This window comes from Hyla sarda, unplaced genomic scaffold (genome assembly GCF_029499605.1).
Source record: "Hyla sarda isolate aHylSar1 unplaced genomic scaffold, aHylSar1.hap1 scaffold_1714, whole genome shotgun sequence".
In the NCBI taxonomy this organism is placed as follows: domain Eukaryota; kingdom Metazoa; phylum Chordata; class Amphibia; order Anura; family Hylidae; genus Hyla; species Hyla sarda.
In genome coordinates, this window is record NW_026608354.1 from 23,025 (window position 1) to 43,127 (window position 20,103).

Consider the following 20,103-nt stretch of genomic DNA (forward strand, 5'->3'; position numbering starts at 1 on the left):
AAGAGAAGGGAAAAAAAGGTGGAAATGGGTTTAAAAGTGATTTCGGCGGAGAAATATATATATATATATATATATATATATATATATATATATATATATATGCGCACACACACACATAGATATAAACGTATTCTCCGTTGAGATATTGCAGCCGCTGCTGTGTCCAGGCCCAGGAGCCTTAGCACTGTGCTGTGATGTCACTCAATACCACTGACATCACTAGGTGTAAACAACATCTCTCCTTTGCTGTGTATGTGACTATGGAGCTGTTTGGTGATGTCGTCTATTACGGCCTTCATAGAAGCAACAGGAGATTGTTGCATCCATCTTGAACCCTCAGAACTACAGTGCTATGATGTCACTCACTTCCACAGGCCTTGCAGAGTGTAAACAACAACAACCCAGCTTTGTTGTGTATGTAACCAAAGGGATTTGTGATGTCACCTAGAACCTTCACAGCAGCGACAGCTTTATGAGGAGCATCAGCACTGCTCTGCCTGAGCAGAACCATCACCGCCATAGGTTGTCAAATAACCCGGATTTAACCCACACAGGTAAGTCCAATGGGGTGCAGGCATGTCCTCTATGCTTACAGCTTCCCGTGGGTGTTGGTTTGATACCGTTTGGGGACAGCCAAGGAGGCATCTGCAGGCAACAAAGGTAGGTGTGTGCTTGTGTGTGTGTTTCCTATGCAGATCCTAAGCCCAGTGTCACATGCAAGTAGGAGGAGTAAGAAGGGTTCCTGGCAAATCCGGGTTATGGATTGCATTTAAAAAGGCCCCGTGGGAGTGCAATGGGCCCCTGTCTTGCTGCTTAGCAATAATGGTATGGGTTTAGGTTCTGCTGTGTGTACTGGTGGTTGACTGCCCCCCAGCCCAGAGTGTGCATGGAAAATTGTCTGGCAGCCTCCCTGACAGCAAGCAGTGATAGTGCCCATGAAGGGGACCTTGTTGGGCCCGCCCCTTTCACGGTTATCGCTTCTCGGCCTTTTGGCTAAGATCAAGTGTAGTATCTGTTCTTATCAGTTTAATATCTGATACGTCCCCTATCTGGGGACCATATATTAAATGGATTTTTGAGAACGGGGGCCGATTTCGAAGCTTGCTTCCGTCGCCCTATGCATTGACCCGATATGGCAGTATCTTCGGGTACAGTGCACCACCCCCTTACAGGGTTAAAAAGAAAGATTCCTACTTTCATTGCTACCTGCTTGCTGGCTAGCCAGCTAGCCAGCCCTGTGGGCCTTGCTGCTGCTGCAGCCAAAAGACAAAAGGTGGTGCTGCTGCTGCTTCTGCTGCTTCTGCTTCTGCTTGTGTCTGGCCCCTGTTGGAGCGTCCAGGCACAGGACTTCTGCTGCTGCTGACTAAATGGCCTCCTTAATTGGATCATTTGAGTAGCCAGCACACCTGTGCAGGTAGGGCATGACATGATAGGCAGCTGCCTTGATAGCGGGTGGGTGCTGAATGTTCCTAATTGACAAAATAAGATTAATGCTTATGAAGAAATATAAAATCTCATCCCTTCCCCAATATCGCGCCACACCCCTACCCCTTAATTCCCTGGTTGAACGTGATGGACATATGTCTTTTTTCGACCGTACTAACTATGTAACTATGTAACATAACAGGGGGGGGGTCTCCTGGCTGTTCACACAGGTGTGTCATTGCTGTACATTGACCATGCATTGCTTCTGTGGTATTGCAAAGGCAAAGACAAATGCTTCCAGCCATCCATTGCACTAATGGATTGGTCATCAGCTGGCTGTCTATGTCCCGCATCAATATAGACCAAAGTACAGAGGGTTAGGCTATGCTATTGTGCACCTACCTGATGCATCAGAAGGTGCGAGGCCCTTGCTAAATTCTGTGCACAGACTTTGAGATCTATGCTTTAGACTGTATCTAAACCTGCTCCAACATGGACTGACATTCTGGCCTACTTTCAGCCGATGCGACTTGTCTGTCGCTGAACAGTCGCTTTTTATGTATTCAGCACCTATGTATAATGTTGTAAAAATGCTCTAGAAGCTAAAGTCGCAGAAATGTCACACATATTTGGCCTGCAACTTTCTGTGCGACAAATTCAGACAGGAAAAATCAGTATAAATCCTTAGAAAATTATCCCCCAGTGTCTCCATCTGCTGGCGGTATTGAATAAGCATTGCTGCACTGATGGGGTATGCATTAGACGAAAAAAAAGAAGAAAAAGAAGAATAATACGCCCAGAAAAGAGGCGAAAAGGAGAAAAACGTAAAAAAACGTGAAAAAAAAGTAAGAGGAAGAGAAGGGAAAAAAAGGTGGAAATGGGTTTAAAAGTGATTTCGGCGGAGAAATATATATATATATATATATATATATATATATATATATATATATATATATATGCGCACACACACACATAGATATAAACGTATTCTCCGTTGAGATATTGCAGCCGCTGCTGTGTCCAGGCCCAGGAGCCTTAGCACTGTGCTGTGATGTCACTCAATACCACTGACATCACTAGGTGTAAACAACATCTCTCCTTTGCTGTGTATGTGACTATGGAGCTGTTTGGTGATGTCGTCTATTACGGCCTTCATAGAAGCAACAGGAGATTGTTGCATCCATCTTGAACCCTCAGAACTACAGTGCTATGATGTCACTCACTTCCACAGGCCTTGCAGAGTGTAAACAACAACAACCCAGCTTTGTTGTGTATGTAACCAAAGGGATTTGTGATGTCACCTAGAACCTTCACAGCAGCGACAGCTTTATGAGGAGCATCAGCACTGCTCTGCCTGAGCAGAACCATCACCGCCATAGGTTGTCAAATAACCCGGATTTAACCCACACAGGTAAGTCCAATGGGGTGCAGGCATGTCCTCTATGCTTACAGCTTCCCGTGGGTGTTGGTTTGATACCGTTTGGGGACAGCCAAGGAGGCATCTGCAGGCAACAAAGGTAGGTGTGTGCTTGTGTGTGTGTTTCCTATGCAGATCCTAAGCCCAGTGTCACATGCAAGTAGGAGGAGTAAGAAGGGTTCCTGGCAAATCCGGGTTATGGATTGCATTTAAAAAGGCCCCGTGGGAGTGCAATGGGCCCCTGTCTTGCTGCTTAGCAATAATGGTATGGGTTTAGGTTCTGCTGTGTGTACTGGTGGTTGACTGCCCCCCAGCCCAGAGTGTGCATGGAAAATTGTCTGGCAGCCTCCCTGACAGCAAGCAGTGATAGTGCCCATGAAGGGGACCTTGTTGGGCCCGCCCCTTTCACGGTTATCGCTTCTCGGCCTTTTGGCTAAGATCAAGTGTAGTATCTGTTCTTATCAGTTTAATATCTGATACGTCCCCTATCTGGGGACCATATATTAAATGGATTTTTGAGAACGGGGGCCGATTTCGAAGCTTGCTTCCGTCGCCCTATGCATTGACCCGATATGGCAGTATCTTCGGTACAGTGCACCACCCCCTTACAGGGTTAAAAAGAAAGATTCCTACTTTCATTGCTACCTGCTTGCTGGCTAGCCAGCTAGCCAGCCCTGTGGGCCTTGCTGCTGCTGCAGCCAAAAAACAAAAGGTGGTGCTGCTGCTGCTTCTGCTGCTTCTGCTTCTGCTTGTGTCTGGCCCCTGTTGGAGCGTCCAGGCACAGGACTTCTGCTGCTGCTGACTAAATGGCCTCCTTAATTGGATCATTTGAGTAGCCAGCACACCTGTGCAGGTAGGGCATGACATGATAGGCAGCTGCCTTGATAGCGGGTGGGTGCTGAATGTTCCTAATTGACAAAATAAGATTAATGCTTATGAAGAAATATAAAATCTCATCCCTTCCCCAATATCGCGCCACACCCCTACCCCTTAATTCCCTGGTTGAACGTGATGGACATATGTCTTTTTTCGACCGTACTAACTATGTAACTATGTAACATAACATGGGGGGGGGTCTCCTGGCTGTTCACACAGGTGTGTCATTGCTGTACATTGACCATGGCATTGCTTCTGTGGTATTGCAAAGGCAAAGACAAATGCTTCCAGCCATCATTGCACTAATGGATTGGTCATCAGCTGGCTGTCTATGTCCCGCATCAAATATAGACCAAAGTACAGAGGGTTAGGCTATGCTATTGTGCACCTACCTGATGCATCAGAAGGTGCGAGGCCCTTGCTAAATTCTGTGCACAGACTTTGAGATCTATGCTTAGACTGTATCTAAACCTGCTCCAACATGGACTGACATTCTGGCCTACTTTCAGCCGATGCGACTTGTCTGTCGCTGAACAGTCGCTTTTTATGTATTCAGCACCTATGTATAATGTTGTAAAAATGCTCTAGAAGCTAAAGTCGCAGAAATGTCACACATATTTGGCCTGCAACTTTCTGTGCGACAAATTCAGACAGGAAAAATCAGTATAAATCCTTAGAAAATTATCCCCCAGTGTCTCCATCTGCTGGCGGTATTGAATAAGCAGTGCTGCACTGATGGGGTATGCATTAGACGAAAAAAAAGAAGAAAAAGAAGAATAATACGCCCAGAAAAGAGGCAAAAAGGAGAAAAACGTAAAAAACGTGAAAAAAAAAGTAAGAGGAAGAGAAGGGAAAAAAAGGTGGAAATGGGTTTAAAAGTGATTTCGGCGGAGAAATATATATATATATATATATATATATATATATATATATATATGCGCACACACACACATAGATATAACGTATTCTCCGTTGAGATATTGCAGCCGCTGCTGTGTCCAGGCCAGGAGCCTTAGCACTGTGCTGTGATGTCACTCAATACCACTGACATCACTAGGTGTAAACAACATCTCTCCTTTGCTGTGTATGTGACTATGGAGCTGTTTGGTGATGTCGTCTATTACGGCCTTCATAGAAGCAACAGGAGATTGTTGCATCCATCTTGAACCCTCAGAACTCAGTGCTATGATGTCACTCACTTCCACAGGCCTTGCAGAGTGTAAACAACAACAACCCAGCTTTGTTGTGTATGTAACCAAAGGGATTTGTGATGTCACCTAGAACCTTCACAGCAGCGACAGCTTTATGAGGAGCATCAGCACTGCTCTGCCTGAGCAGAACCATCACCGCCATAGGTTGTCAAATAACCCGGATTTAACCCACACAGGTAAGTCCAATGGGTGCAGGCATGTCCTCTATGCTTACAGCTTCCCGTGGGTGTTGGTTTGATACCGTTTGGGGACAGCCAAGGAGGCATCTGCAGGCAACAAAGGTAGGTGTGTGCTTGTGTGTGTGTTTCCTATGCAGATCCTAAGCCCAGTGTCACATGCAAGTAGGAGGAGTAAGAAGGGTTCCTGGCAAATCCGGGTTATGGATTGCATTTAAAAAGGCCCGTGGGAGTGCAATGGGCCCCTGTCTTGCTGCTTAGCAATAATGGTATGGGTTTAGGTTCTGCTGTGTGTACTGTGGTTGACTGCCCCCCAGCCCAGAGTGTGCATGGAAAATTGTCTGGCAGCCTCCCTGACAGCAAGCAGTGATAGTGCCCATGAAGGGGACCTTGTTGGGCCCGCCCCTTTCACGGTTATCGCTTCTCGGCCTTTTGGCTAAGATCAAGTGTAGTATCTGTTCTTATCAGTTTAATATCTGATACGTCCCCTATCTGGGGACCATATATTAAATGGATTTTTGAGAACGGGGGCCGATTTCGAAGCTTGCTTCCGTCGCCCTATGCATTGACCCGATATGGCAGTATCTTCGGGTACAGTGCACCACCCCCTTACAGGGTTAAAAAGAAAGATTCCTACTTTCATTGCTACTTGCTTGCCAGCTAGCCAGCCTGTGGGCCTTGCTGCTGCTGCAGCCAAAAAACAAAAGGTGGTGCTGCTGCTGCTTCTGCTTCTGCTTGTGTCTGGCCCCTGTTGGAGCGTCCAGACACAGGACTTCTGCTGCTGCTGACTAAATGGCCTCCTTAATTGGATCATTTGAGTAGCCAGCACACCTGTGCAGGTAGGGCATGACATGATAGGCAGCTGCCTTGATAGCGGGTGGGTGCTGAATGTTCCTAATTGGACAAATAAGATTAATGCTTATGAAGAAATATAAAATCTCATCCCTTCCCCAATATCGCGCCACACCCCTACCCCTTAATTCCCTGGTTGAACGTGATGGACATATGTCTTTTTTCGACCGTACTAACTATGTAACTATGTAACATAACATGGGGGGGGGGGGGGGGGGGGTCTCCTGGCTGTTCACACAGGTGTGTCATTGCTGTACATTGACCATGCATTGCTTCTGTGGTATTGCAAAGGCAAAGACAAATGCTTCCAGCCATCCATTGCACTAATGGATTGGTCATCAGCTGGCTGTCTATGTCCCGCATCAATATAGACCAAAGTACAGAGGGTTAGGCCTATGCTATTGTGCACCTACCTGATGCATCAGAAGGTGCGAGGCCCTTGCTAAATTCTGTGCACAGACTTTGAGATCTATGCTTTAGACTGTATCTAAACCTGCTCCAACATGGACTGACATTCTGGCCTACTTTCAGCCGATGCGACTTGTCTGTCGCTGAACAGTCGCTTTTTATGTATTCAGCACCTATGTATAATGTTGTAAAAATGCTCTAGAAGCTAAAGTCGCAGAAATGTCACACATATTTGGCCTGCAACTTTCTGTGCGACAAATTCAGACAGGAAAAAATCAGTATAAATCCTTAGAAAATTATCCCCCAGTGTCTCCATCTGCTGGCGGTATTGAATAAGCATTGCTGCACTGATGGGGTATGCATTAGACGAAAAAAAAGAAGAAAAAGAAGAATAATACGCCCAGAAAAGAGGCGAAAAGGAGAAAAACGTAAAAAAACGTGAAAAAAAAGTAAGAGGAAGAGAAGGGAAAAAAAGGTGGAAATGGGTTTAAAAGTGATTTCGGCGGAGAAATATATATATATATATATATATATATATATATATATATATTATATGCGCACACACACACATAGATATAAACGTATTCTCCGTTGAGATATTGCAGCCGCTGCTGTGTCCAGGCCCATGGAGCCTTAGCACTGTGCTGTGATGTCACTCAATACCACTGACATCACTAGGTGTAAACAACATCTCTCCTTTGCTGTGTATGTGACTATGGAGCTGTTTGGTGATGTCGTCTATTACGGCCTTCATAGAAGCAACAGGAGATTGTTGCATCCATCTTGAACCCTCAGAACTACAGTGCTATGATGTCACTCACTTCCACAGGCCTTGCAGAGTGTAAACAACAACAACCCAGCTTTGTTGTGTATGTAACCAAAGGGATTTGTGATGTCACCTAGAACCTTCACAGCAGCGACAGCTTTATGAGGAGCATCAGCACTGCTCTGCTGAGCAGAACCATCACCGCCATAGGTTGTCAAATAACCCGGATTTAACCCACACAGGTAAGTCCAATGGGGTGCAGGCATGTCCTCTATGCTTACAGCTTCCCGTGGGTGTTGGTTTGATACCGTTTGGGACAGCCAAGGAGGCATCTGCAGGCAACAAAGGTAGGTGTGTGCTTGTGTGTGTGTTTCCTATGCAGATCCTAAGCCCAGTGTCACATGCAAGTAGGAGGAGTAAGAAGGGTTCCTGGCAAATCCGGGTTATGGATTGCATTTAAAAAGGCCCCGTGGGAGTGCAATGGGCCCCTGTCTTGCTGCTTAGCAATAATGGTATGGGTTTAGGTTCTGCTGTGTGTACTGGTGGTTGACTGCCCCCCAGCCCAGAGTGTGCATGGAAAATTGTCTGGCAGCCTCCCTGACAGCAAGCAGTGATAGTGCCCATGAAGGGGACCTTGTTGGGCCCGCCCCTTTCACGGTTATCGCTTCTCGGCCTTTTGGCTAAGATCAAGTGTAGTAACTGTTCTTATCAGTTTAATATCTGATACGTCCCCTATCTGGGGACCATATATTAAATGGATTTTTGAGAACGGGGGCCGATTTCGAAGCTTGCTTCCGTCGCCCTATGCATTGACCCGATATGGCAGTATCTTCGGGTACAGTGCACCACCCCCTTACAGGGTTAAAAAGAAAGATTCCTACTTTCATTGCTACCTGCTTGCTGGCTAGCCAGCTAGCCAGCCCTGTGGGCCTTGCTGCTGCTGCAGCCAAAAAACAAAAGGTGGTGCTGCTGCTGCTTCTGCTGCTTCTGCTTCTGCTTGTGTCTGGCCCCTGTTGGAGCGTCCAGGCACAGGACTTCTGCTGCTGCTGACTAAATGGCCTCCTTAATTGGATCATTTGAGTAGCCAGCACACCTGTGCAGGTAGGGCATGACATGATAGGCAGCTGCCTTGATAGCGGGTGGGTGCTGAATGTTCCTAATTGACAAAATAAGATTAATGCTTATGAAGAAATATAAAATCTCATCCCTTCCCCAATATCGCGCCACACCCCTACCCCTTAATTCCCTGGTTGAACGTGATGGACATATGTCTTTTTTCGACCGTACTAACTATGTAACTATGTAACATAACATGGGGGGGGGGGGGGGGGGGTCTCCTGGCTGTTCACACAGGTGTGTCATTGCTGTACATTGACCATGCATTGCTTCTGTGGTATTGCAAAGGCAAAGACAAATGCTTCCAGCCATCCATTGCACTAATGGATTGGTCATCAGCTGGCTGTCTATGTCCCGCATCAATATAGACCAAAGTACAGAGGGTTAGGCTATGCTATTGTGCACCTACCTGATGCATCAGAAGGTGCGAGGCCCTTGCTAAATTCTGTGCACAGACTTTGAGATCTATGCTTTAGACTGTATCTAAACCTGCTCCAACATGGACTGACATTCTGGCCTACTTTCAGCCGATGCGACTTGTCTGTCGCTGAACAGTCGCTTTTTATGTATTCAGCACCTATGTATAATGTTGTAAAAATGCTCTAGAAGCTAAAGTCGCAGAAATGTCACACATATTTGGCCTGCAACTTTCTGTGCGACAAATTCAGACAGGAAAAATCAGTATAAATCCTTAGAAAATTATCCCCCAGTGTCTCCATCTGCTGGCGGTATTGAATAAGCATTGCTGCACTGATGGGGTATGCATTAGACGAAAAAAAAAGAAGAAAAAGAAGAATAATACGCCCAGAAAATAGGCGAAAAGGAGAAAAACGTAAAAAAACGTGAAAAAAAAGTAAGAGGAAGAGAAGGGAAAAAAAGGTGGAAATGGGTTTAAAAGTGATTTCGGCGGAGAAATATATATATATATATATATATATATATATATATATATATATATATATGCGCACACACACACATAGATATAAACGTATTCTCCGTTGAGATATTGCAGCCGCTGCTGTGTCCAGGCCAGGAGCCTTAGCACTGTGCTGTGATGTCACTCAATACCACTGACATCACTAGGTGTAAACAACATCTCTCCTTTGCTGTGTATGTGACTATGGAGCTGTTTGGTGATGTCGTCTATTACGGCCTTCATAGAAGCAACAGGAGATTGTTGCATCCATCTTGAACCCTCAGAACTACAGTGCTATGATGTCACTCACTTCCACAGGCCTTGCAGAGTGTAAACAACAACAACCCAGCTTTGTTGTGTATGTAACCAAAGGGATTTGTGATGTCACCTAGAACCTTCACAGCAGCGACAGCTTTATGAGGAGCATCAGCACTGCTCTGCCTGAGCAGAACCATCACCGCCATAGGTTGTCAAATAACCCGGATTTAACCCACACAGGTAAGTCCAATGGGGTGCAGGCATGTCCTCTATGCTTACAGCTTCCCGTGGGTGTTGGTTTGATACCGTTTGGGGACAGCCAAGGAGGCATCTGCAGGCAACAAAGGTAGGTGTGTGCTTGTGTGTGTGTTTCCTATGCAGATCCTAAGCCAGTGTCACATGCAAGTAGGAGGAGTAAGAAGGGTTCCTGGCAAATCCGGGTTATGGATTGCATTTAAAAAGGCCCCGTGGGAGTGCAATGGGCCCCTGTCTTGCTGCTTAGCAATAATGGTATGGGTTTAGGTTCTGCTGTGTGTACTGGTGGTTGACTGCCCCCAGCCCAGAGTGTGCATGGAAATTGTCTGGCAGCCTCCCTGACAGCAAGCAGTGATAGTGCCCATGAAGGGGACCTTGTTGGGCCCGCCCCTTTCACGGTTATCGCTTCTCGGCCTTTTGGCTAAGATCAAGTGTAGTATCTGTTCTTATCAGTTTAATATCTGATACGTCCCCTATCTGGGGACCATATATTAAATGGATTTTTGAGAACGGGGGCCGATTTCGAAGCTTGCTTCCGTCGCCCTATGCATTGACCCGATATGGCAGTATCTTCGGGTACAGTGCACCACCCCCTTACAGGGTTAAAAAGAAAGATTCCTACTTTCATTGCTACCTGCTTGCTGGCTAGCCAGCTAGCCAGCCCTGTGGGCCTTGCTGCTGCTGCAGCCAAAAAACAAAAGGTGGTGCTGCTGCTGCTTCTGCTGCTTCTGCTTCTGCTTGTGTCTGGCCCCTGTTGGAGCGTCCAGGCACAGGACTTCTGCTGCTGCTGACTAAATGGCCTCCTTAATTGGATCATTTGAGTAGCCAGCACACCTGTGCAGGTAGGGCATGACATGATAGGCAGCTGCCTTGATAGCGGGTTGGGGTGCTGAATGTTCCTAATTGACAAAATAAGATTAATGCTTATGAAGAAATATAAAATCTCATCCCTTCCCCAATATCGCGCCACACCCCTACCCCTTAATTCCCTGGTTGAACGTGATGGACATATGTCTTTTTTCGACCGTACTAACTATGTAACTATGTAACATAACATGGGGGGGGGGGGGGGGGTCTCCTGGCTGTTCACACAGGTGTGTCATTGCTGTACATTGACCATGCATTGCTTCTGTGGTATTGCAAAGGCAAAGACAATGCTTCCAGCCATCCATTGCACTAATGGATTGGTCATCAGCTGGCTGTCTATGTCCCGCATCAATATAGACCAAAGTACAGAGGGTTAGGCTATGCTATTGTGCACCTACCTGATGCATCAGAAGGTGCGAGCCCTTGCTAAATTCTGTGCACAGACTTTGAGATCTATGCTTTAGACTGTATCTAACCTGCTCCAACATGGACTGACATTCTGGCCTACTTTCAGCCGATGCGACTTGTCTGTCGCTGAACAGTCGCTTTTTATGTATTCAGCACCTATGTATAATGTTGTAAAAATGCTCTAGAAGCTAAAGTCGCAGAAATGTCACACATATTTGGCCTGCAACTTTCTGTGCGACAAATTCAGACAGGAAAAATCAGTATAAATCCTTAGAAAATTATCCCCCAGTGTCTCCATCTGCTGGCGGTATTGAATAAGCATTGCTGCACTGATGGGGTATGCATTAGACGAAGAAAAAAAGAAGAAAAAGAAGAATAATACGCCCAGAAAAGAGGCGAAAAGGAGAAAAACGTAAAAAAACGTGAAAAAAAAGTAAGAGGAAGAGAAGGGAAAAAAAGGTGGAAATGGGTTTAAAAGTGATTTCGGCGGAGAAATATATATATATATATATATATATATATATATATATATATATATATGCGCACACCACACACATAGATATAAACGTATTCTCCGTTGAGATATTGCAGCCGCTGCTGTGTCCAGGCCCAGGAGCCTTAGCACTGTGCTGTGATGTCACTCAATACCACTGACATCACTAGGTGTAAACAACATCTCTCCTTTGCTGTGTATGTGACTATGGAGCTGTTTGTGATGTCGTCTATTACGGCCTTCATAGAAGCAACAGGAGATTGTTGCATCCATCTTGAACCCTCAGAACTACAGTGCTATGATGTCACTCACTCCACAGGCCTTGCAGAGTGTAAACAACAACAACCCAGCTTTGTTGTGTATGTAACCAAAGGGATTTGTGATGTCACCTAGAACCTTCACAGGCAGCGACAGCTTTATGAGGAGCATCAGCACTGCTCTGCCTGAGCAGAACCATCACCGCCATAGGTTGTCAAATAACCCGGATTTAACCCACACAGGTAAGTCCAATGGGGTGCAGGCATGTCCTCTATGCCTTACAGCTTCCCGTGGGTGTTGGTTTGATACCGTTTGGGGACAGCCAAGGAGGCATCTGCAGGCAACAAAGGTAGGTGTGTGCTTGTGTGTGTGTTTCCTATGCAGATCCTAAGCCCAGTGTCACATGCAAGTAGGAGGAGTAAGAAGGGTTCCTGGCAAATCCGGGTTATGGATTGCATTTAAAAAGGCCCCGTGGGAGTGCAATGGGCCCCTGTCTTGCTGCTTAGCAATAATGGTATGGGTTTAGGTTCTGCTGTGTGTACTGGTGGTTGACTGCCCCCCAGCCCAGAGTGTGCATGGAAAATTGTCTGGCAGCCTCCCTGACAGCAAGCAGTGATAGTGCCCATGAAGGGGACCTTGTTGGGCCCGCCCCTTTCACGGTTATCGCTTCTCGGCCTTTTGGCTAAGATCAAGTGTAGTATCTGTTCTTATCAGTTTAATATCTGATACGTCCCCTATCTGGGGACCATATATTAAATGGATTTTTGAGAACGGGGGCCGATTTCGAAGCTTGCTTCCGTCGCCCTATGCATTGACCCGATATGGCAGTATCTTCGGGTACAGTGCACCACCCCCTTACAGGGTTAAAAAGAAAGATTCCTACTTTCATTGCTACCTGCTTGCTGGCTAGCCAGCTAGCCAGCCCTGTGGGCCTTGCTGCTGCTGCAGCCAAAAACAAAAGGTGTGCTGCTGCTGCTTCTGCTGCTTCTGCTTCTGCTTGTGTCTGGCCCCTGTTGGAGCGTCCAGGCACAGGACTTCTGCTGCTGCTGACTAAATGGCCTCCTTAATTGGATCATTTGAGTAGCCAGCACACCTGTGCAGGTAGGGCATGACATGATAGGCAGCTGCCTTGATAGCGGGTGGGTGCTGAATGTTCCTAATTGACAAAATAAGATTAATGCTTATGAAGAAATATAAAATCTCATCCCTTCCCCAATATCGCGCCACACCCCTACCCCTTAATTCCCTGGTTGAACGTGATGGACATATGTCTTTTTTCGACCGTACTAACTATGTAACTATGTAACATAACATGGGGGGGGGGGGGGGGTCTCCTGGCTGTTCACACAGGTGTGTCATTGCTGTACATTGACCATGCATTGCTTCTGTGGTAGTGCAAAGGCAAAGACAAATGCTTCCAGCCATCCATTGCACTAATGGATTGGTCATCAGCTGGCTGTCTGGCTGTCTATGTCCCGCATCAATATAGACCAAAGTACAGAGGGTTAGGCTATGCTATTGTGCACCTACCTGATGCATCAGAAGGTGCGAGGCCCTTGCTAAATTCTGTGCACAGACTTTGAGATCTATGCTTTAGACTGTATCTAAACCTGCTCCAACATGGACTGACATTCTGGCCTACTTTCAGCCGATGCGACTTGTCTGTCGCTGAACAGTCGCTTTTTATGTATTCAGCACCTATGTATAATGTTGTAAAAATGCTCTAGAAGCTAAAGTCGCAGAAATGTCACACATATTTGGCCTGCAACTTTCTGTGCGACAAATTCAGACAGGAAAAATCAGTATAAATCCTTAGAAAATTATCCCCCAGTGTCTCCATCTGCTGGCGGTATTGAATAAGCATTGCTGCACTGATGGGGTATGCATTAGACGAAAAAAAAGAAGAAAAAGAAGAATAATACGCCCAGAAAAGAGGCGAAAAGGAGAAAAACGTAAAAAAACGTGAAAAAAAAGTAAGAGGAAGAGAAGGGAAAAAAAGGTGGAAATGGGTTTAAAAGTGATTTCGGCGGAGAAATATATATATATATATATATATATATATATATATATATATATATATATATGCGCACACACACACATAGATATAAACGTATTCTCCGTTGAGATATTGCAGCCGCTGCTGTGTCCAGGCCCAGGAGCCTTAGCACTGTGCTGTGATGTCACTCAATACCACTGACATCACTAGGTGTAAACAACATCTCTCCTTTGCTGTGTATGTGACTATGGAGCTGTTTGGTGATGTCGTCTATTACGGCCTTCATAGAAGCAACAGGAGATTGTTGCATCCATCTTGAACCCTCAGAACTACAGTGCTATGATGTCACTCACTTCCACAGGCCTTGCAGAGTGTAAACAACAACAACCCAGCTTTGTTGTGTATGTAACCAAAGGGATTTGTGATGTCACCTAGAACCTTCACAGCAGCGACAGCTTTATGAGGAGCATCAGCACTGCTCTGCCTGAGCAGAACCATCACCGCCATAGGTTGTCAAATAACCCGGATTTAACCCACACAGGTAAGTCCAATGGGGTGCAGGCATGTCCTCTATGCTTACAGCTTCCCGTGGGTGTTGGTTTGATACCGTTTGGGGACAGCCAAGGAGGCATCTGCAGGCAACAAAGGTAGGTGTGTGCTTGTGTGTGTGTTTCCTATGCAGATCCTAAGCCCAGTGTCACATGCAAGTAGGAGGAGTAAGAAGGGTTCCTGGCAAATCCGGGTTATGGATTGCATTTAAAAAGGCCCCGTGGGAGTGCAATGGGCCCCTGTCTTGCTGCTTAGCAATAATGGTATGGGTTTAGGTTCTGCTGTGTGTACTGGTGGTTGACTGCCCCCCAGCCCAGAGTGTGCATGGAAAATTGTCTGGCAGCCTCCCTGACAGCAAGCAGTGATAGTGCCCATGAAGGGGACCTTGTTGGGCCCGCCCCTTTCACGGTTATCGCTTCTCGGCCTTTTGGCTAAGATCAAGTGTAGTATCTGTTCTTATCAGTTTAATATCTGATACGTCCCCTATCTGGGGACCATATATTAAATGGATTTTTGAGAACGGGGGCCGATTTCGAAGCTTGCTTCCGTCGCCCTATGCATTGACCCGATATGGCAGTATCTTCGGGTACAGTGCACCACCCCCTTACAGGGTTAAAAAGAAAGATTCCTACTTTCATTGCTACCTGCTTGCTGGCTAGCCAGCTAGCCAGCCCTGTGGGCCTTGCTGCTGCTGCAGCCAAAAAACAAAAGGTGGTGCTGCTGCTGCTTCTGCTGCTTCTGCTTCTGCTTGTGTCTGGCCCCTGTTGGAGCGTCCAGGCACAGGACTTCTGCTGCTGCTGACTAAATGGCCTCCTTAATTGGATCATTTGAGTAGCCAGCACACCTGTGCAGGTAGGGCATGACATGATAGGCAGCTGCCTTGATAGCGGGTGGGTGCTGAATGTTCCTAATTGACAAAATAAGATTAATGCTTATGAAGAAATATAAAATCTCATCCCTTCCCCAATATCGCGCCACACCCCTACCCCTTAATTCCCTGGTTGAACGTGATGGACATATGTCTTTTTTCGACCGTACTAACTATGTAACTATGTAACATAACATGGGGGGGGGGGGGGGGGGGGTCTCCTGGCTGTTCACACAGGTGTGTCATTGCTGTACATTGACCATGCATTGCTTCTGTGGTATTGCAAAGGCAAAGACAAATGCTTCCAGCCATCCATTGCACTAATGGATTGGTCATCAGCTGGCTGTCTATGTCCCGCATCAATATAGACCAAAGTACAGAGGGTTAGGCTATGCTATTGTGCACCTACCTGATGCATCAGAAGGTGCGAGGCCCTTGCTAAATTCTGTGCACAGACTTTGAGATCTATGCTTTAGACTGTATCTAAACCTGCTCCAACATGGACTGACATTCTGGCCTACTTTCAGCCGATGCGACTTGTCTGTCGCTGAACAGTCGCTTTTTATGTATTCAGCACCTATGTATAATGTTGTAAAAATGCTCTAGAAGCTAAAGTCGCAGAAATGTCACACATATTTGGCCTGCAACTTTCTGTGCGACAAATTCAGACAGGAAAAATCAGTATAAATCCTTAGAAAATTATCCCCCAGTGTCTCCATCTGCTGGCGGTATTGAATAAGCATTGCTGCACTGATGGGGTATGCATTAGACGAAAAAAAAGAAGAAAAAGAAGAATAATACGCCCAGAAAAGAGGCGAAAAGGAGAAAAACGTAAAAAAACGTGAAAAAAAAGTAAGAGGAAGAGAAGGGAAAAAAAGGTGGAAATGGGTTTAAAAGTGATTTCGGCGGAGAAATATATATATATATATATATATATATATATATATATATATATATATATATGCGCACACACACACATAGATATAAACGTATTCTCCGTTGAGATATTGCAGCCGCTGCTGTGTCCAGGCCCAGGAGCCTTAGCACTGTGCTGTGATGTCACTCAATACCACTGACATCACTAGGTGTAAACAACATCTCTCCTTTGCTGTGTATGTGACTATGGAGCTGTTTGGTGATGTCGTCTATTACGGCCTTCATAGAAGCAACAGGAGATTGTTGCATCCATCTTGAACCCTCAGAACTACAGTGCTATGATGTCACTCACTTCCACAGGCCTTGCAGAGTGTAAACAACAACAACCCAGCTTTGTTGTGTATGTAACCAAAGGGATTTGTGATGTCACCTAGAACCTTCACAGCAGCGACAGCTTTATGAGGAGCATCAGCACTGCTCTGCCTGAGCAGAACCATCACCGCCATAGGTTGTCAAATAACCCGGATTTAACCCACACAGGTAAGTCCAATGGGGTGCAGGCATGTCCTCTATGCTTACAGCTTCCCGTGGGTGTTGGTTTGATACCGTTTGGGGACAGCCAAGGAGGCATCTGCAGGCAACAAAGGTAGGTGTGTGCTTGTGTGTGTGTTTCCTATGCAGATCCTAAGCCCAATGTCACATGCAAGTAGGAGGAGTAAGAAGGGTTCCTGGCAAATCCGGGTTATGGATTGCATTTAAAAAGGCCCCGTGGGAGTGCAATGGGCCCCTGTCTTGCTGCTTAGCAATAATGGTATGGGTTTAGGTTCTGCTGTGTGTACTGGTGGTTGACTGCCCCCCAGCCCAGAGTGTGCATGGAAAATTGTCTGGCAGCCTCCCTGACAGCAAGCAGTGATAGTGCCCATGAAGGGGACCTTGTTGGGCCCGCCCCTTTCACGGTTATCGCTTCTCGGCCTTTTGGCTAAGATCAAGTGTAGTATCTGTTCTTATCAGTTTAATATCTGATACGTCCCCTATCTGGGGACCATATATTAAATGGATTTTTGAGAACGGGGGCCGATTTCGAAGCTTGCTTCCGTCGCCCTATGCATTGACCCGATATGGCAGTATCTTCGGGTACAGTGCACCACCCCCTTACAGGGTTAAAAAGAAAGATTCCTACTTTCATTGCTACCTGCTTGCTGGCTAGCCAGCTAGCCAGCCCTGTGGGCCTTGCTGCTGCTGCAGCCAAAAAACAAAAGGTGGTGCTGCTGCTGCTTCTGCTGCTTCTGCTTGTGTCTGGCCCCTGTTGGAGCGTCCAGGCACAGGACTTCTGCTGCTGCTGACTAAATGGCCTCCTTAATTGGATCATTTGAGTAGCCAGCACACCTGTGCAGGTAGGGCATGACATGATAGGCAGCTGCCTTGATAGCGGGTGGGTGCTGAATGTTCCTAATTGACAAAATAAGATTAATGCTTATGAAGAAATATAAAATCTCATCCCTTCCCCAATATCGCGCCACACCCCTACCCCTTAATTCCCTGGTTGAACGTGATGGACATATGTCTTTTTTCGACCGTACTAACTATGTAACTATGTAACATAACATGGGGGGGGGGGGGGGGGGGGGTCTCCTGGCTGTTCACACAGGTGTGTCATTGCTGTACATTGACCATGCATTGCTTCTGTGGTATTGCAAAGGCAAAGACAAATGCTTCCAGCCATCCATTGCACTAATGGATTGGTCATCAGCTGGCTGTCTATGTCCCGCATCAATATAGACCAAAGTACAGAGGGTTAGGCTATGCTATTGTGCACCTACCTGATGCATCAGAAGGTGCGAGGCCCTTGCTAAATTCTGTGCACAGACTTTGAGATCTATGCTTTAGACTGTATCTAAACCTGCTCCAACATGGACTGACATTCTGGCCTACTTTCAGCCGATGCGACTTGTCTGTCGCTGAACAGTCGCTTTTTATGTATTCAGCACCTATGTATAATGTTGTAAAAATGCTCTAGAAGCTAAAGTCGCAGAAATGTCACACATATTTGGCCTGCAACTTTCTGTGCGACAAATTCAGACAGGAAAAATCAGTATAAATCCTTAGAAAATTATCCCCCAGTGTCTCCATCTGCTGGCGGTATTGAATAAGCATTGCTGCACTGATGGGGTATGCATTAGACGAAAAAAAAGAAGAAAAAGAAGAATAATACGCCCAGAAAAGAGGCGAAAAGGAGAAAAACGTAAAAAAACGTGAAAAAAAAGTAAGAGGAAGAGAAGGGAAAAAAAGGTGGAAATGGGTTTAAAAGTGATTTCGGCGGAGAAATATATATATATATATATATATATATATATATATATATATATATATGCGCACACACACACATAGATATAAACGTATTCTCCGTTGAGATATTGCAGCCGCTGCTGTGTCCAGGCCCAGGAGCCTTAGCACTGTGCTGTGATGTCACTCAATACCACTGACATCACTAGGTGTAAACAACATCTCTCCTTTGCTGTGTATGTGACTATGGAGCTGTTTGGTGATGTCGTCTATTACGGCCTTCATAGAAGCAACAGGAGATTGTTGCATCCATCTTGAACCCTCAGAACTACAGTGCTATGATGTCACTCACTTCCACAGGCCTTGCAGAGTGTAAACAACAACAACCCAGCTTTGTTGTGTATGTAACCAAAGGGATTTGTGATGTCACCTAGAACCTTCACAGCAGCGACAGCTTTATGAGGAGCATCAGCACTGCTCTGCCTGAGCAGAACCATCACCGCCATAGGTTGTCAAATAACCCGGATTTAACCCACACAGGTAAGTCCAATGGGGTGCAGGCATGTCCTCTATGCTTACAGCTTCCCGTGGGTGTTGGTTTGATACCGTTTGGGGACAGCCAAGGAGGCATCTGCAGGCAACAAAGGTAGGTGTGTGCTTGTGTGTGTGTTTCCTATGCAGATCCTAAGCCCAGTGTCACATGCAAGTAGGAGGAGTAAGAAGGGTTCCTGGCAAATCCGGGTTATGGATTGCATTTAAAAAGGCCCCGTGGGAGTGCAATGGGCCCCTGTCTTGCTGCTTAGCAATAATGGTATGGGTTTAGGTTCTGCTGTGTGTACTGGTGGTTGACTGCCCCCCAGCCCAGAGTGTGCATGGAAAATTGTCTGGCAGCCTCCCTGACAGCAAGCAGTGATAGTGCCCATGAAGGGGACCTTGTTGGGCCCGCCCCTTTCACGGTTATCGCTTCTCGGCCTTTTGGCTAAGATCAAGTGTAGTATCTGTTCTTATCAGTTTAATATCTGATACGTCCCCTATCTGGGGACCATATATTAAATGGATTTTTGAGAACGGGGGCCGATTTCGAAGCTTGCTTCCGTCGCCCTATGCATTGACCCGATATGGCAGTATCTTCGGGTACAGTGCACCACCCCCTTACAGGGTTAAAAAGAAAGATTCCTACTTTCATTGCTACCTGCTTGCTGGCTAGCCAGCTAGCCAGCCCTGTGGGCCTTGCTGCTGCTGCAGCCAAAAAACAAAAGGTGGTGCTGCTGCTGCTTCTGCTGCTTCTGCTTCTGCTTGTGTCTGGCCCCTGTTGGAGCGTCCAGGCACAGGACTTCTGCTGCTGCTGACTAAATGGCCTCCTTAATTGGATCATTTGAGTAGCCAGCACACCTGTGCAGGTAGGGCATGACATGATAGGCAGCTGCCTTGATAGCGGGTGGGTGCTGAATGTTCCTAATTGACAAAATAAGATTAATGCTTATGAAGAAATATAAAATCTCATCCCTTCCCCAATATCGCGCCACACCCCTACCCCTTAATTCCCTGGTTGAACGTGATGGACATATGTCTTTTTTCGACCGTACTAACTATGTAACTATGTAACATAACATGGGGGGGGGGGGGTCTCCTGGCTGTTCACACAGGTGTGTCATTGCTGTACATTGACCATGCATTGCTTCTGTGGTATTGCAAAGGCAAAGACAAATGCTTCCAGCCATCCATTGCACTAATGGATTGGTCATCAGCTGGCTGTCTATGTCCCGCATCAATATAGACCAAAGTACAGAGGGTTAGGCTATGCTATTGTGCACCTACCTGATGCATCA

At 46.3% G+C, this 20,103-nt stretch overlaps 9 non-coding genes across 9 annotated transcripts; all 9 read left to right on the forward strand.

Moving 5' to 3' along the window:
* Positions 1-973: 973 nt before the first annotated feature.
* Positions 974-1,164, forward strand: LOC130312340 (U2 spliceosomal RNA). Its single transcript, XR_008860470.1, has one exon. It is a non-coding gene; the product is annotated as a U2 spliceosomal RNA (small nuclear RNA).
* Positions 1,165-3,255: 2,091 nt separating this feature from the next.
* LOC130312365 (U2 spliceosomal RNA) lies at positions 3,256-3,445 on the forward strand. The gene has a single exon (XR_008860493.1). It is a non-coding gene; the product is annotated as a U2 spliceosomal RNA (small nuclear RNA).
* Positions 3,446-5,521: 2,076 nt separating this feature from the next.
* Positions 5,522-5,712, forward strand: LOC130312341 (U2 spliceosomal RNA). The gene has a single exon (XR_008860471.1). It is a non-coding gene; the product is annotated as a U2 spliceosomal RNA (small nuclear RNA).
* A 2,079-nt stretch (positions 5,713-7,791) lies between these two features.
* Positions 7,792-7,982, forward strand: LOC130312359 (U2 spliceosomal RNA). The gene has a single exon (XR_008860488.1). It is a non-coding gene; the product is annotated as a U2 spliceosomal RNA (small nuclear RNA).
* Positions 7,983-10,077: 2,095 nt separating this feature from the next.
* LOC130312342 (U2 spliceosomal RNA) lies at positions 10,078-10,268 on the forward strand. The gene has a single exon (XR_008860472.1). It is a non-coding gene; the product is annotated as a U2 spliceosomal RNA (small nuclear RNA).
* Positions 10,269-12,364: 2,096 nt separating this feature from the next.
* On the forward strand, positions 12,365-12,555 carry LOC130312343 (U2 spliceosomal RNA). The gene has a single exon (XR_008860473.1). It is a non-coding gene; the product is annotated as a U2 spliceosomal RNA (small nuclear RNA).
* Positions 12,556-14,658: 2,103 nt separating this feature from the next.
* LOC130312344 (U2 spliceosomal RNA) lies at positions 14,659-14,849 on the forward strand. Its single transcript, XR_008860474.1, has one exon. It is a non-coding gene; the product is annotated as a U2 spliceosomal RNA (small nuclear RNA).
* A 2,101-nt stretch (positions 14,850-16,950) lies between these two features.
* LOC130312345 (U2 spliceosomal RNA) lies at positions 16,951-17,141 on the forward strand. The gene has a single exon (XR_008860475.1). It is a non-coding gene; the product is annotated as a U2 spliceosomal RNA (small nuclear RNA).
* Positions 17,142-19,233: 2,092 nt separating this feature from the next.
* LOC130312346 (U2 spliceosomal RNA) lies at positions 19,234-19,424 on the forward strand. The gene has a single exon (XR_008860476.1). It is a non-coding gene; the product is annotated as a U2 spliceosomal RNA (small nuclear RNA).
* Positions 19,425-20,103: the final 679 nt, after the last annotated feature.